This window comes from Cupressus sempervirens, chromosome 11 (genome assembly GCF_028749045.1).
Source record: "Cupressus sempervirens isolate cs-2001-9-10 chromosome 11, ASM2874904v1, whole genome shotgun sequence".
Taxonomy (NCBI): domain Eukaryota; kingdom Viridiplantae; phylum Streptophyta; class Pinopsida; order Cupressales; family Cupressaceae; genus Cupressus; species Cupressus sempervirens.
In genome coordinates, this window is record NC_143128.1 from 21,757,965 (window position 1) to 21,777,041 (window position 19,077).

Consider the following 19,077-nt stretch of genomic DNA (forward strand, 5'->3'; position numbering starts at 1 on the left):
TCTTGGCTTTTTAAACAACAAAAATATGTTATATCTTCTATTTTTTTCTTATTTTTAATATCTTCATAGGATAACTTGTTGGCATAATATCTTCCTTGTTCTTGTCTCTTAATGTTGGAATTACAATAGGAAAGGTAAACTTCTTGGGGGGTGGGGGGGTGGTGAATTAGTAGTTTAAACTTTGATTCCTAAAACATTCACCACACATCCATCTCATACATTCAATAAGTAAATTGAAATACAATGTAAAGCATATACATCTAAATCATGTAAACAAGTAAACATTCACACATATATGACATTAGATATGTTTACCTAGAAACCCTCCAATGATAAGGTAAAACTAGGGTGGAAATGACACCCAAAAAGTTTTACTACTGCAGTAATAAAGTGTATCCAATGAAGGTTACAATGTTTGATCATGAGACATGATCTACCCTATGAAAGGTTTTCCATGTTAAAGGCTTACAAAGAGTGTTAGGTCTTACCCTACTAAAGGATTTCAACACCCTGTTAGAAGTGTGCCTTGTTAAAGGACTCTAACTCACAATTAAGTAAGCAACCTATTAAAAGATTTCAATACAACCTGTTAGAACTACTCTGTTAAGATATTTAACTGATTCACTTGCTAGAATGACTCAACATTGATCTTGCAGTTAGCACTTGGTTTTTTGACAACAGATTACCTTTAAACTGATGTATTCTTGATCCTTCTTGATCATATGTCTCTCTATTGTATACTATTCCCTTCCTTTGTTCTCTTCTAAATGATTTTGCAATGCAATTTCACTTCACAATTCCTTAGCCACCATGAATTCTTTGTTTGTGCATGCAAGCTTCTCTCTCCACTTCTTCCATGCACATACAAAGTTTAGGGTTTGTCTTCCTTATGAAGACTGAGGTGACTTAGGGTTATGTATGAACCAATGGTTTTGATTCATCCATTTTTCCACTTAAACCTTCCCTTTTCCTCATTGGTTGCATGCAATTCATAGGGATTCCAAGTTAAGATTCAACCTTATTACAAAAATATCATAATTCAATCTTCAAGTCAGATAAAAAATTGTTTACATAGTAGTTTGTGTCATTACAAACAACTATGTCAAAATTGTGTTACTCGACATCTGAAGTCTATAATGCTCAACATATACTAATTTCTATACTATGACTCAACATCTGAATAACTCAACATGCACTATTTTCTTAGTTCCCGTATCACTCAACATGCACTATTTTCTTAGTTCCTGTATCACTCAACATACATTGTCTATTTGGCACTTGAGCGACTCAGCACATGAGTGGCTCGGCACATGTGTGGCTTGGCACTCACTATGGACTTGGCATGCTCTATCTTATACATGTTGTGCTCAACATGTACTACTTATTTGACATGAACTAAGTAAATGACTTAAGTGTATAGACACTCACTTGTCAAAACCAAGATGAAATCAACAATCTCCCCCTTTGACATGAGTGTCAAAAACACTTGGTCATGCATTAATATCCTTAATCTTATGAGGATAACATATCTCTTATTTGGCTACTGTACATAATTTCAAAATATCAAAATTTTGCAACAACTTATACCTCAAAATTTGATAACTCCCCCTAAGTTGATAGGTCTATTATGTATTCAAAATTTTGTACTCCTGCTAAGTTGATATGCTTCAACTAATACTCCTTCACTTCATCTTGTTTTGTGTTTTTCTTTTCTTTCTCCCCCATGCTCTTACTCTATTTTAGCTTAACTCTCTTTCTATCTATTTTTACTATCTCCCCCTTTTCTTAAGCTTACTTTTCTAGCTCTTTTTCTTTACTACTTTATTTCTCCCCCTTTTTTGTTTTAACTTAACTCTCTTTCTCTCTATTTTTACTATCTTTCGCTTTTCTTAAGCTTACTTTTCTCCCCCTTTTCCTATACTACTTTATTTCTCCCCCTTTTTGACACTTATGTCAATGGGCTATACACTGATAGTGTGTTTTTCCAAAAAATATTTATGGACCTCTAGTATAATCTTAAGAGATGGATCCCAATTTCACATGCTATATCCAAAGACTTAATTTGGATAGCTAGCTCGGTAGTAAGGTGGACTAGGTTGTCTAATGTAGAAAGATTAGGATATTTCTTCATAAGATTTTTTGCATAGCCTAACTCCTTGTGAAAAATCTCCATGTGAGGAGTCAATGTTGTTTGGATGCTAATCAGTTTTGCCCTTATGTTGGCTTCTTTGACAGATAATGTTGCTAACTAACTCTAGGATTGCAACAACATTTTGAAGTGCTTCTCACTTTGGGTTGGAGTCATAGGAAATTTTTTGCCTGATGCATTAATTTGAGTTTCCAAAATCAAAATGTGACTTCTTATCTCTTGTGTGAAGAGTGGTTGCACAATTTGGTGTATAGTGAGAAAATGTTTTCAAGTACCTTTTTCACACTTTCTACCTTTTTTGCCATTGCAACTTATGTGAGTGCTATGTCACCTAATATTTTCTCATTCAATTTATTTTGAAATTTCTTTTCAAACCATTCTAATAATTTAGCATTTGTATCAAGGTCTACATTATTTACCTTTTCCACTATATTTGTCAGTTGTTCAATCAGTGGCTTGGTTTCATCTGGAGTAGGCAGACTAAATGCATCTATAAATATGTCTTTGATATCCAACAATTCTTGCTTTTGCCTATGCTCCCTTTTGAGAAGTTCTTGACGCTTCTTTCTAGCCAAGGCTTCTTGCAATATACCCATCTACTCTATTGTCATTGTGTCATAATCCTACTTTGGTAAGACAATCTCTTCATTAAGGCTTACATCTCCATATGTAATTACCTCTTCTACCTTTGATGAGCTTGGAATCAACACTAAGATTTGTAATGGTGTTGCATTTGTGCTTGGCTTCTAAAGAGTGTGACTGGAAGGAGTGCCAAATTTTGGTAAAGTTACTAGTGCTTGAATGGTTTCTTACTCCTTCAACTTTAGTGTTAACTCGATCTCTTTAGGCTTGTCCTTAGTTTCCACAATGCCTTGAATTGAACCTTATACTTGTGCTAGAGGTTCAGATGAAACTATCTAACCTATTTGACTCTATTTTTAGTAGTGGCTTGGGTTTCCATTGTATCAACCTTTGTTGGTGTAGCTTCTGAGACTTTATCTAAAGGTTGTACACAAGTGACTTGAGGGGTGATGGTAGGTGGTTCTTTTTTTTTCACCTCTTCCCTTGTAGTATCAGTCACTATTTTTTGTATTTCATCTATACTCATTAATACAAGGTTATCACATAATTTTCCCTATAGTGTAGATTGATCAAGTATCTGTTTCAGATCTTCCTCTGTTAGGAGGTTGATGTTCTAAGCAGTTAGATCAAAAACATTCTTCACTATTATTGCTTCAGTATTTTCACTTGTTATATGTTGAGGGCTGACATTAGGCAATTGTGTATCTTGTATACTTTCTTCTTCTTGCTGCTCTACCTCAGCTGTTGCCTTGTCATCTATATTCATTTATGTACCACCCTTAGCTGTGTCTTCATTGTTATCATCTTCATCATCATCTTTTACCTCAATGGGTTCATGTTCTCCTTCTTTTACTATAGCAAGCCCATATATAACCTTCCACGCCTGTTTGGACTTCTTCACAACATCTTCAATATTATTTTGCAATATGTTGAAGGCTCTATATTTTGAAACAAATCTAACTGCATATTTCTTCATAGCCTTAGCAATTTTTTCCTTACTAAGTTCAGGCATAAGTTGTGCAAGTGATGTCTCCCTTATTTTCCTTTCTAAATTCAAACAATAATTTCATTTTTGCTCAACTCTTTCATATAAACTTTTAGGCATTGAGATGGAAATTTCTAGTGGGGATTGCTTAAAATTTTCCATCATGGCATATATAGCTTCCTCCACTTGATTCTTTTCAACTTTACCAAGATTATCAAAATCAATATGAGAAAATCCTGACTAATCTGCACTATTCTTAACATTTTCGCATAGGTTTTCTAGATTTGAGGATGCGTTGTGACTCACCACTTTGAATTGGCTATTTTCATCTAATTATGTTCTTTCCTCATTCTATTTAGCTTGTGCAATGTATTTTCTCCTTGGCCTTTTTGATGCTCCTTCTTCTTGCTCTACTGGTTTGATCTTTTCTTTTTCCTTTTGCATGGTGACACTTGTACTAGCCCTCATAGTAGATGTTGTAGGTTTGGGTTGGCTTGTTTTTGTAGTATTCTTGGTTTTTGTCACTAGTTGAGCCTTATCCTTTCTCTTCTTTTGATCAACAGGAGTATGTGCTTCCACAACTTCTTCTCCCTCGACACCTTCTACAATTTATGTATGTTTCTCTTGTTGATCTTCTCCCATTCCTTGTGTTAATGCAAGTGATGCTTAGGTCTGTATGTCTTCTTCCTCTTCATCCTCTTCCTATTTGACTCCTTCACCAATTTTAGCTTTTAATTTCTTCACCATCTTCTCATTCTTCTTTATACTAGAGGCAATCTTTAGTTCCATGGTAATTTTAGATTTAGCCATCTCATAATTACCAAATGCTTTGGCATTTTTATCTATATCTTCAGTAAGTAATGCAATTATTGTTCTAGAGGCCTCATCTACATTGATTTCATATCCTAACAGCCTTATCCATATTATCCTTGGAGTTTTTTCTTGAACATATGTATAATCAACATCAACTAGGAAACAAACATCATCATAATGTTTTTCCACCAATGATATTGGAATTCTTAGTCTTTTATTCACATATTTCTTAAAGTCCTCAAAGTAACTTGTTAGTACAGATTTAAAGTTTTCATCCAATAGTTCAATGATCTCACCAATTTGAACTGCCACTGACCTATTTTTCTTTCCATTCCACAATGCCAAATGTAGGAAATGTGGTTTGAACGTAAAAGAAAATGCATATCAGAATAGAACCAAATTTTCACTAAGTACTCTTTGTTTCCCTTATTGCTCCTAGATTTTCAGTCAATTTCTATAGTTGTAGCTCGGCAAGATCATATATATGATCCTTCTTGACAATTTTGTAACCCACATCCACTGCAATATAGGGCACACTGTTTAATCTGCTTGATTGGTAAAACTTGTGTGAAATTACCCTTACTGCAAAATCTATCAATGGATCTATGATGGTGTCAATTCTCATTCTTATTTTATTCCACACAACTCATGTATTCTTTTTAATAACCTCCTTTGAATCGCTCCGTAAATTCTTAGGCCGATCTAGGGTGGGATACCGTGTTACCCTATGGATTATTCTTTTGGTTATTTTGAGAGGCCCATTGTCTAACCAAAGTGAACTATCATGAATTATGCTCAATACAATCCTAATCCATTTAGTTTTGAAAACATTCAAGAAATCTAGGGCACGAGTTAATCCTTTCTTCTCTACAATTTTGAGTTCTTCCATTAACACCCCATTTTCACAAAGTCTATCATATGCTTGTCTAATCTCCATGTCTCCAATGCTTCCAATCTTACAGTTGTAACATTTCCTGACATCTTGAACCATTAAAACTTTTAGTGGTATCATGGATAATGCTCCAAAGGGGTCTTGTTTGTATGCAATATCAAGTATGGCCTTGAAAATTAGTTGTTTGACCTCATTTCTAACTAGTTGAACATTCAAAACCTCCTTACCCTCTATACCATTTGAGCTAGAATCCATTATGTGAAACTAGGGTTTATGAAAATAGAAACAACATAGCTCAACACACAATAAATACCTTTCTAAATCTAATGAAATGGCATTGAATCATTGTTCAAGTCTTTTACAATTGCTTCTGATGAGTTTCTTGATTGCCTTTAGCTCTCCTTACTCTTTCTCAATTTTGAAATGATGTAAAATGAGCCAAAATTGATCAAATACCCTTTTGAAAACATGCAATTAATGCTAAGTGCTTACATAGCTGTAAGCTCAACATCAACCAATTTCAGGCTCAGTCAGCATCCATTAGTCTTTCTAATTATTCAACAACCATTATGAGCTTGACATCAACTAGCCAGTCTATAAGTTCAGCATCCTCTAGCATTTCACTTGATAATCATAGAAATCGTTTCATGCTCGACAATAACATGAAAAACTTAAAGATTTTTGTTTGATTCCTAATAACATCTTGCATCTTTATTCATGCTTATGTAGAATTTTTAGTACTAAATTCTTTTGGAATTGATGTATGATATAACTTATGAATATCAATCCCACATACCTCTTGATTGCCTAGTTTGATGAGGTATGATCACCTAACCCATTGGGTGAAGTGATCCCTTCTCCACTTGATGTGTTGCAATCCTCATTTTTCTTCCATGTCCTGTTCATTTCATGTGTAACATTTTCAACATCTACCTTATCTTTTCCTTTAACATTATTGAACTCACAACTTGGTGCCTTTGACTTTGTTGGACAATAGCGACTGATGTGACCGATTTTCAAACAACTAAAACATGTGGTTTGACTCGTGTTGTAATAAAATTCTCAGGAACATGTCCATACTCTTGACAATAATGATAGCTATATCTTGTATTATAATCCCAGTTGTAAGAGTTTCCATTGTACTTTACCTTTGCTTTCCTATCTAATGACCATATGCGTTTGGAACTACACTCAAAAGCTCCATGTCCATACTTCTGATAGTTATAACAATATCCTTCAAATCTTTGTGTGTGCATGATCATAGTTTTTCATTCATATGCCTGATTACCTTGTTTGTTGCACTTATGGTGGTGAACCATGCTCTTATGCTTGAAATTTTGATTTATAGTCTTGCTCCTACACACATTAGCAGTATGTCCTTTCTTACCAGAATTATGACAAGTAGGTATGGAATTCTTACATTTTTTATTCCTTTCTTCAGCACTTTTGGATGACTCTCCTTCTTTAATACTTATCTATCCTAGTCTAGGTGTATCATTATTAGATCTAGGGGATCTCAACAATTTCTCAAAGTATTTGATGGCTTCACTTGGTTTATTGAAACTTTCAGCAAATTTATTTTCCCTTTTTAGGTCATTATGCAATTGCTCATTCTACAACTTCAATGCTATTATCTCAATGTCCTTCACATTCAATTCATAGTTAGCATTCGTCATTTGACTCAGAGTATCCAATTGCATATTAGAAATCTTGGTTAGCTTTGATGATTTTTCTTCCAGTCTATTGGTCAAAACTCTTTTATCTTCTTCAATCTTGGCTTTGTCTTCCATAGCTTTCTTCTTTTGTTCAGTCATCTCACATAGTAGTATGGCTTGTGATTCTTTCTCTAACTTGAGATTTCTGATTTCTTTCAGCTTGGGCTCTGTTCTTTTCCATTAGATCTGCAACTTTGACATCAAATTCATTATAGTCTCCATTAGCAAATAGCTTAGTAGTGTCTATCTCTCTATATTGTGTGTCAATCTCTTCAATGGCAATTTTCTTCCTTCTCTTCAAAGATTTCTTTAGTTCTTCTCTTGCTTCGTTTAGTTGTTGTAGAATGAGTTGTATTTTAATTTCCTAATTCTCAATGATCTTTCCCAACTTGTAGACTTCCATTTCAAGATCTTTCCTCAAATTTTCAAAGCTTCTCTTTTAGAGAACTAGGCTTTGATACAAATTGTTGGAATTACAATAGGAAAGGTAAAAAAGGGTGAATTAGTAGTTTAAACTTTGACTCATAAAACATTCACCACACATCCATCTCATACATTCAATAAGTAAACTGAAATACTGTGTAAAGCATATACATCTAAATTACGTAAACAAATAAACATTCACACATATACGACACTAGATATGATTACTCATAAACCCTCCACTGAGAAAGTAAAATTGGGGTGGGGATTGTAGACACCTAAAAATCTTTTAGAAAATAAAATATTTTTACTTTTTGAAAAAAGTCTTTGATGACATCATCATTTATTAATTAATTAATTATTTAATTTATTTATTTATTTTTATGCTATTAAATCCCTTTATCTTAATTAAAAATATTTAATTAAGGAATCCCTCCCAAAAATGTTTAAATATTATTTAAACATTATTTCCTTATTTATTAATTATTTAATTAATAAATTGACCAAAAATTCCAAAATAAATTATTTATTTATTTTTTTCCCAAAACTTGGCCAATTTCTTCAAGACCACTAACCTCTTCCAAAATCTTCTAATCCTTCTTTAATTTCGATTAAAGGCTAATCCCATCATTTCCTACCCCTAATCCCAACTCAAAATAATTAATTAAGATTAAATATTAATCCTCATGTTTATTAAAAATATTTGAATAAATATCTCCTCAACCCAAACACTTGAAATAAATATAACTTTATTTATTTCCTAAAAACCTTATTTATCCTCATCCTAAGAAGTTCTACACTCTTCTAGAAAATCTTCATCATCATCCTAGGAAGTTCTAGACTATTCTAGAAAGTCTTTATCCTCATCCAAAGTCTAGACTCTTCTAGAAGATGTCTTTAAACATAATCTTAATCCCCTTCTAACCTTGTCACATTCCCTAAACATGGGTTAAGACTTACTAACCAAAGCCAAAGTTAACAAATATCTCCTCCTTCACCCACCCTCATTAAATGTCATCCACTTGCCTATCCCTAAACTAATCCTAAACCATCCTAATCCATTCTCTAATCATTTGCACAATCCTAAGCAAGCTTAAAACCTTCCTAATCAAGCCCAAGTTGAAATTCCTCTCATCTCCCTCAAAATATCCCAACCATAAAACTTTATGAAGCCCACTAGGCCATAAATGACTCTTCCAAGCCCTTTCATTGCTCTTACAAGCCATTATGAAGGTCTTTATGAAGATTTTATCCTTGAGCCTCCTTTGTTGACTCATCCTTTCCCTTTCCTCCATCCTCTCACCCTATGACATGTGTCACTCCCTGATTGGCTGTAAAGAAGCACAATCCATGTGCTCTCCTCTCATGCAATCTGAGCCCTCCATGAGCTTTTCCCCATCCTTGCATCTTAGCCCTCAAGCCTCTTGCCTATAAATTGGATCCTTCCCCTTTGAAAAAGAACACAATCCATGAAGTAAAGTCATAATTCTATTTTAAGAAGCTATTTTATATCAAAACCATACACTCACACCCAAATTCCAACTCCATTTCAAGCCCTTTTTGAAGCATAAGCTTGAGCATACATCCTATCTATTTAGACAAAGCCACTCAACAAGAGAGCTTCTCATTGAGAGAGCCCATTAATGGCTCATATTCTCAATTGAGAGCTCATCTTAGTCTATCTTGAATTTTATGAATTTTGTTTAGTTTGTAGAAGCTTTATTTAAATTTGGTTTCTATTAGCATACTAACATTGCTCATATACATTTTGGCATGCCTAGTGGGACCCCGCATCGGTCATCTTCATTAGCTTCTTTAGTCAAGTTTTGTATGTCATTTGCTAATTTTGGCTAATTTTGCTTGTTTTTTTTATTGGTAAGATTGTATAAATTGGTTTTGTAGGTCCACATAAGCATGAAGAAGACAAAGGAACTCATATTCTATTTCATAGTGTTTGCAAATTTTTCAAGCTTATAGGTGGACAAAGCACTTGGAATTCTTCTTTCTCTTCTTGCCTATATTATTCTTATTCCATCTACTTCTTCTTCTTCTTTTTGTGGGAGATCTTGGCCATTTTTTTTTAAGGAAGCAAAATCATACACACTTCTTTTTAGTGCTTAAAATGAACCCCCAAATCATACTTAAATCTATTAAAAACTAAAAATTTGTAAAAAAAAAAGATCTTTTAACAAGTGAAACTAAACCAATCCAATCATTTGCATCCTTGCAACATCAAGGTTTTAGATGTATTCATGCAAAGTTAGGAACACTTCATTTTTGGGAATTTAAAAAGAACTTCAAGTTTCCATTTCAAAAGTTTCAAAATCAACACTAAGTGCACACTAAAATCTAAATCAAACTCAAAACATCAATCAAGAATAAAATGAACCTCATTTGCAAATATTTTAAAGTTCTTTTAAAAATCTCATGAAAACTAAGAGTCCTAAATGGTTGCCAAAATTGTCCTAAAAGCTTTTTTATTTGTTCCAAACAAATGTCTTGTTGCAAAATCTTGAATGTTTCTTAGGTTTTTCATGCATCAAAACAATCTAGGAATATCATTTTTTGGGTTTCAAACATGCAAACTAGAACACAAAATCTTGAATGAAAACCAAAGTCCAAAGAGTCATTTTCACTTTTGAGTCCAAAACAATCTTGAATGATCTAAGGTTAAAATAGAACACTTCAAAGTGTAGACACCTAAAAACTTTAGAAAATAAAGTATTTTTATTTTCTGAAAAATTTCTGATGACATCATCATTTATTAATTAATTTTTATGCCATTAAATCCCTTTATCTTAATTAAAAATATTTAATTAAGGAATCCCTTCCAAAAATGTTTAAATCTTATTTAAACATTATTTCTTTATTTATTAATTATTTAATTAATAAATTGACCAAAAAACCCAAAATAAATAAAAAATTTATTTTTTGCCCAAAACTTGGCCAATTTCCTTAAGACCACTAACCTCTTCCAAAATCTTCTAATCCTTCTTTAATTTTGATTAAAGGCTAATCCCATTATTTCCTACCCCTAATCCCAACTCAAAATATTTAATTAAGATTAAATATTAATCCTCATGTTTATTAAAAAAGTTTTAATAAATATCTCCTCAACCCAAACCCTTGAAATAAATAAAACTTTATTTATTTCCTAAAAATCTAATGTATCCTCATTCTAAGAAGTTCTAGACTCTTCTAGAAAGTCTTCATCCTCATCCTAGGAAGTTCTAGACTATTTTAGAAAGTCTTTATCCTCATCCAAAGTCTAGACTCTTCTAGAAGATGTCTTTAAACCTAATCCTAATCCCCTCCTTACCTTGTCACATTCCCTAAACATGGGTTAAAACTTACTAACCCAAGCCAAAGTTAACAAATATCTCCTCCTTCACCCACCCTCATTAAATGCCATCCACTTGCCTATCCCTAAGCTAAATCCTAAACCATCCTAATCCATCCTCTAATCATTTGCACAATCCTAAGAAAGCTTAAAACCTTCCTAATCAAGCCCAAGTAAAAATTTCTCTCATCTCCCTCAAAATATCCCAACCATAAAATTTTATGAAGCCCACTAAGCCATAAATGACTCTTCCAAAGCCCTTTTATTGCTCTTACAAGCCATTATGAGGGTATTTATGAATATTTTATCCCTTGAGCCTTCTTTGTTGACTCATCCTTCCCCTTTCCTCCATCCTCTCACCCTGTGACATGTGTCACTCCCTGATTGGCTGTAAGGAAGCACAATCCATGTGCTCTCCTCTCATGCAATCTAAGCCCTCCATGAGCTTTTCCCCATCCTTGCATCTTAGCCCTCAAACCCTCAAGCCTCTTGCCTATAAATTGGGTCCTTCCCCTTTGCAAAACAACACAATCCATGAAGTAAAGTCATAATGCCATTTTAAGAAGTCATTTTACATCAAAACCATACACTCAACCAAATTCCAACTCCATTTGAAGCCCTTTTTGAAGCATAATCTTGAGCATACATCCTATCTATTTAGACAAAGCCACTCAACAAGAGAGCTTCTCATTGAGAGAGCCCATTAATGGCTCATATTCTCAATTAAGAGCTCATTTTAGTCTATCTTGAAGTTTTTGAATTTAGTTTAGTTTGTAGAAGCTTTATTTAAATTTGGTTTCTATTAGCATACTAACATTGCTCATATACATTTTGGCACACTCGGTGGGACCCCGCATGGGTCATCTTCATTAGCTTTTTTAGTCAAGTTTTTTATGTCATTTTCTAATTTTGGCTAATTTTGCTTGTTTTTGTGATTGGTAGGATTGTATAAATTAGTTTTGTAGGTCCACATGAGCATGAAGAAGACAAAGGAACTCATTGTCTATCTCGTAGTATTTGCAGATTTTTTAAGCTTATAGGTGGACAAAGCACTTGGAATTCTTCTTCCTCTTCTTGTCCATATTCTTCTTATTCCATCTACTTCTTCTTCTTCTTCTTGTGGGAGATCTTGGCCTTTTTTTTTTTAAGGAAGCAAAATCATACACACTTCTTTTTAGTGCTTAAAATGAACCCCCAAATCATAATTAAATCCATTAAAAAACTAAAAATTTTCAAAAACAAAAAAAAAAAACCTTTTAACAAGTGAAACTAAACCAATCCAATCATTTTCATCCTTGCAACATCAAGGTTTTAGATGCATTCATGCAAAGTTAGGAACACTTCATTTTTGGGAATTTAAAAAGAACTTCAAGTTTCCATTTCAAAAGGTTCAAAATCAACACTAAGTGCACACTAAAATCTAAATCAAACTCAAAGCATCAATCAAGGATAAAATGAACCTCATTTGCAAATATTTTAAAGTTCTTTTAAAAATCTCATGAAAACTAAGAGTCCTAAATGGTTGCCAAAATTGTCCTAAAAGCTTTGTTATTTGTTCCAAACAAATGTCTTGTTGCAAAATCTTGAATGTTTCTTAGGTTTTTCATGCATCAAAACAATCAAGGAATATCATTTTTGGGCTTAAAATATGCAAACTAGAACACAAAATCTTGAATGAAAACCAAAGTCCAAAGAGTAATTTTCACTTTTGAGTCCAAAACAATCTTGAATGATCTAAGGTTAAAACAAAGCACTTCAAAGTTCTTAAAACAACACACAAAATCTCAATCTTGAATGCTCAAAGGAAAAAACTTGAATGTTTAATCACTTGTCTTTGAATGCATGTTGCTAAAATCACTCTTGAGTGCCATGGATTACAATCAAGTTTGTTTTTTTTATGAATGCATGATTAAAACAACAAATCCAATCTTGAATGCCATAGATCAAATAATCATCTTTTGGGGCATAAAAAGAATCCACATTTTTGAAATCTTCTAAGTTATAAAAACTAATAAAGACGCTTTGAGTAAGTTTGTAGTTGGACTCACCCTCTTTAATCACCCATCAATTTAACCATTGGTTGCAATCTTAGCGCCATCTATGGGGATGGGTCTACCTAAGAGGGTGTTAAGTGCTCCACAAAGATCAAAATTCACTCACTTGGGTCTTTAGTGGTTTTTCTAAGTTAGAAAATTCTTTGAATGCGCATTAATCTTGCTCACACTTCATTTAGGCATAAAAATTAGACAAATCTTGACGTGGAGGGCCTCTGGGCACACACTTGGCAATCGAGTTTCACACATCTTTGTTTTGGGCTTAAAACAAACTCACACTCAATCTTGAATTCCTAACAATAAATGAACATTGCATGGTTTGGATGCATTTTCAATGACGCTCGCATTTCTTATGTTGATGATCTCTCGACTTTCATTATGCTGACAATGTTGTCAAATTGGAATGAACATTGTATGCCATAATCACAAGTGTCTTCAATCATAGCTTACAAAATCTAAATCATCAATTGGAATAAACGCGTGTCTTTTAAAGCCCAAGATCATGTATGTGGTTGTAAGAACCCCTAATAGGCTCTATGCTGATCACTGTTTGTTTCCCTAGGTGTAATGATTGTTTTTGGTTTGTTTTTGAATGTTTTAAGCTATTTTTGGGTTTTTTGAGTTGATGAAAAGAAAATACAAATATTGAAAACTAATCTTACCTAAAATTATAACTCAAATCTGATTATAATGCTAATCAAATTCATTTATTCAGATGGCTCCTAATGTATGTACAATACTTATTGCTGGAAGAATACATTAAAAACATCATCATTAATAGTTGAAAACCTGATTTTTGTATCCAATACGCAACCACGCTACTGGTTGCTTCCTCCTTGGGCAGCGCCTATCAAAAACCGCAATATTAAATTTTTTATTTTAATTCACTGTAGCATTGTACTGTTCATAGCACTGTAGCTACTGTTATAACCCCTTCCAACCTGTAAACAGATTCATCCAATTCTTTCCTACTAAAACACAATATTGACTCCAGAATGAAGTCAACTCATAGGCAAAATTCAAGTGATATTTCACACCCTCAAATTGCATCAACTCTGAAGATACTACGTTCTCCACAGTCTGAATTCTTCTCAAACTTGTAGAAACCCTTGTTACCACAACTTCAAGAAATTTCACAAGGCAAAATTTTTAAGCAATTCTCATAACCTGCTCTTGAAGGAAGACAAGGTTTGTTTATAAGGACTCCTCAACTCCAAAATGAGTCTCCACACTCAATGTGGGATAAAAGATATAATAATAACATAAAAAATGTTATTACATTAAAACTTAGAAAATCCCTTTTATTCTTCCATAAGCTTGGACCCACAATTAATTGAAACAATGGCCCCTTTTATGATATCATGACCCTCACTTAAGTTATATATTATAACTTAACAATATAGGCTCAAAACCAATAATGTTTATTTTAACTAAATAATCATTAATATCTCCATTATTACTCAACATTTTTGAATGTCGTTTGGACTGGGAGCTAACATGATAGAACTGCATATGACCATACCCCTTTTCTAAAAATAGTAGGGGTATATCTTTATAACTCCAAAACTGCTAAAAATAGCCTGACCAAGCCAAACTCAAAGCAAAAAATCATCATAAACAAACTCTGGAAACCCAAAAGAGTACTATGCTCTGGTCCTTGGAGGATCTCCACACCAAGGTGACCCTCTATCCAATCTTATTAGCCTACGAGGGTCTCTGATAGGCTAATCACCAGCTAAAGTGATGTCTCTAGCTAGAAGGGGACATCACAGTTTGCCCTCCCTGAAATTGCTTGTCCTCAAGCAATCTCAACTCTGGATGCTGTAAAATCTCCTCACTCTCCCAAGTAGCATCCTCTATCGACAAATCCTTCTACTTCACCAAATATTCTCGGATGGTAAATCTCCTCAAGTTCCTCTCTCTAAAATCAATGATAGCCTCTGGTATCAAAACAAGTTTTACCTCATCATCCAGGGGTGGTAGTACTGTAGAAGGCACAATATGATGCCCTAGTGCCTTCTTGAGGCATGACACATGAAAAATATTATGCACCTTGCTCTCCACTGGAAAGTCTAACTCATAAGCCACCTCTCCCACTTTCTTGATGATCCTAAATGGACCATAGTATCATGGCTTGAGTTTCTCGGCACCACTCTTCTTGAGAGTGGATTGACGGTAAGGCTGCAACATAAGATACACCATGTCTCCAACCTCAAAAGTCTGCTCAATCCTCTTTTGATCTGCATACTACTTTTTCTGATTTTGTGCCTTAGTTAGATTATCCTTGAGAGTCTTAACAAGCTCTTGACTCTCCTATAACAAATCACCTACACTGGGCACTCTACTGTCACTCAAAAGTAGATCCAAAAAATTGGGTGCCTCATACCCATACAGGGCCATAAAGGGTGACATTTGAATAGAAATGTGATAAGTGGTATTGTAGCAATACTTACAGAGATAAATCCACTTTACCCATGCCCTCTATTTCCCTGCTATATAATTTTTGAGATATCCCTCCACCCATTTGTTTACTATCTCTATTTGACCATCTCTCTAAGGGTGGTAGCTAGTACTCGGAGTGAGCTCTGTCGCACACAACCTGAATAGCTCCTGCCAAAAGTGACTCATAAACCTATTGTCTCTGTCACTTACAATGCTCTGAGGTAAGCCATGTAATCTAAATATCTCTTTGAAGAACAACTCTGCCACCTGTGTAGCAGTGATCGGAAAGAAGTGTGCAAACTTCGTAAGGTGATCCACAACCACATATATGCAGTCCTTGCCTTGGGCTCTAGTCAGTCCTATGATGAAGTCCATAGACAAACACTCCCACTTCCTATCAGGAATCGGAAGTGGCTGAAGTAAACCGGCTGGATAGGATTGTTCTTGCTTATTCTGTTGATAAGTGGGACACTCCCTAACATACTGAAGTACCTCTGCTTTGAGCCCTTTCCATGTGAATCACTCTCTAATCTGTCGGTATGTCTTGTAGAAACCAGGATGTCCTGCCATAGGTGAATCATGAAAATATTTCAAAACCACCCTCCTCACTACTGATCTTGGGACCAAAAATATTCATCCTTTGTAAATGATGAGCTCATCCACAAGGGTGTATCTGCTGTCCTGAATAGTCCCATCTATGAATCCAGCTGCCCAAGTGTCCTTTGCATACTCTGCAAGGATCAAGTGTCTCCAATCCTTCGATATGTCTGTCAATAAGCTCAAATGGGTCCTACGTGATAAGGCATCAACAACTACATTCTGTGTCCCCTTAAAATATGTAAAGTCAAAGTCATAGGATTGTAACTTGCTTACCCACTTTTGCTGCCTATCATTGAGATCTCGCTGCCCCAAAAAGTGTCTTAAGCTATTATGGTCGGTTTTGATACAAAATTTGCTACCTACCAAATATTGCCTGAATTTGGCCAAAGCATGCATAATGGCTAACATCTCCTTATCATATATGTTGAAGCTCCACTCTGGCCCTCTCAATTTCGTGCTCTCATAAGCAATAGGGTGCTTCTCTTGCATAAGCACCGCTCCAATGCCCTATTTGGAAGCATCAAAATGTAGCTCAAAAGGTTTTCTGAAATTTGGTAATGCTAACACTAGACAAGAAGTCATCAACCCCTTAAATTTCTCAAAACACTCCTATGCCTCAAGAGTCCACAAGAAAGCTCCCTTTCTCATCAAATCTATCAAGGGTGCCGCATGCCTAGAATATCCATCCACAAACCTCCTGTAGAAACCACATAGTCCTAGAAATCCCCTCAACTGTGTAAGATTCACCGGTGAAGGCCACTCCACAATGGCACAAATCTTTTCAGGATCCATGCACATGCCCTCTGCATTGATGATGTGACCCAAGTACAACAACTCTGTCATGCCCAAATCACACTTCGACTCCTTTGCATACAAGGATTCTCTGTCCAATATACCCAACACCGTGTCCAGGTGAACCAAGTGCTCCTCCCAAGATCTACTATATACCAAGATATCATCGAAGAAGACAATACAAATATCCTCAACTGAGGATGGAAAACCCTATTCATTGTTGCTTGAAAAGTAGCAGGTGCGTTAGTTAGCCCAAATGGCATAACTACAAACTCAAAATGGCCACAATGACATCTAAAGGCTGTCTTCTTGATGTCTTGCTCTCTAACTCTGATCTGGTGATAACCTGATCTCAAATCTATCTTTGAGAAGAAGCAAGCTCCATGAAGCTCATCTATCAACTCCTCGATCCTAGGAATGGGGTATCTATTTTTAATCGTCTTCCTATTAAGCACTCTGTAATCAATGCACATCCTCAATGTCCCATCCTTCTTCTTTACTAACACCGTTGAAGAAGAAAAAGGAGACTTACTTGGTCTAATGTGGCTCATAGCAAGTAACTCCTTTATGGTTTTCTCAATTTCATCCTTCAACCTCTTCGGATGCCTGTAAGGTGTAATCATGATGGGCTTAGCCCCCTCCTCTAACTCAATGATGTGCTCAATACCTTTGTCTGGTGGTCTACCTGGTGGAATGTCACTGAACACCTTAGAGTGTTTAACTCTAAGCTCCTGAATATTAGGAAGATATTCAATCTTATGCTGTCCCTCTTGTGATGGCATCAACATGCACTCTGCTGCCCACTCTACCTGATCATGTCGAATCAATCTAGCCATTCTACAAAAAGAGACCATCCTAAGATCACTGTCCCTGATTGCCTTAACAATATGTGTCTTCCCATTCACTTTAAACCTCATCTCCATCTCCTTGAGGTTAAGAGTGAACTCACCAATATCATGCAACCAACTCATCCCAAGAACTATATCTGTATCTCCCATAGGTACAACATAAAAATCTGCCTTAAAGTCATAATTATTAACTTTCAATGGGAGTCTAGTGATCCTACGATCACATTTGAGGACATAGCCATCCGCTACCCTCACTCTAATTCCCCCAAACTCCTCTATTTGTATGCCACGCTTCTCCACCATCCTAGTATCAATGAAATTATGAGTGGCACCTATATCAACCAAGGTTATGACTCGTTGTCCAGCAAGTACTCCTCTCATCCAGAATGACCCTTCTTGCTTAATACTAGTGAGACGAGCTTCCCTAAGTTGCCCATCTCCTTCCCCATCCTTGTACTCTAGTTTAGACAAGTTTTCAGCCTTGTCTTCCTCTTTTTCACCATCTATTTCCTCTATATCAGACTGTTGATCTGAATTATTTGATTCTGATTCCTCATAGTATGCCCACATAACTTTGTTAGCTTTTCCCTTTGGCCTAAGAGGACAATCATGGTTTGCATCATAGGGTCCCTTATAGTAGAAACATAATTTTTTCTTCCTCAAATCATTTAATGTTTCCCTGTCAAAAGGTGTTGGAGTTTTATTTTTAGAATCATTTTTAAAATTAGTCCTCTCTGGCTTTTTATAAAATGGTTTGTTATCCTTACTAGAAGATGCTACTTTGGACTAAAATTTGTTTGTTGGGACTGCATGTTCCATACTTCTTGCCTTTTTCATCGCTTCCTGTAAAGAAATAGGATCAAATGCCTTTATCCAACCTCTCAGTGGTTCGGATAGGCCCTCAATGAAAAGAACTATCAATCTATGCTCAGAAATGTTTGGCACCATGACTGCCAACCGCTAAAATTCACCAATGAAATACTCCAAGTTGCCTATTTGTTTCAGCTGTGCTAAGTCCCGGAAGTAAATCTCTGGATCTTTCTTGTCAAATCTTTCAACCAACCTATCCATGAAGTCCTGGTATTCTATCACCTGGTTATGTTGAAGTGTTACCATACCATGGTACCACCAATCATGTGCTATTCCTTCCAAATGCAAGGTGGCATATTTGATAGCTTCAATCTCTGTCATTGGCCTCAGTGCCAAAAATGTGTCAAGCTTATGAATCCAAGATTGAGCTGTCATCTTACCACTTTCATCAAATGTAGGCATAGTAAGCTTGCTTGTAGCCCTCTTCAGCTCACTATTTTGACCCTAGGCCTCCTATCTTGTCTGAGTGACCTGTAATGCTCTCTCCTCTGATTTACAAAGTGTTCAAAGGTCATCCTCTCTCGAACCTACAGAGCTAATAATTCCCATTCATCATTTGCAGCCATGAGTGC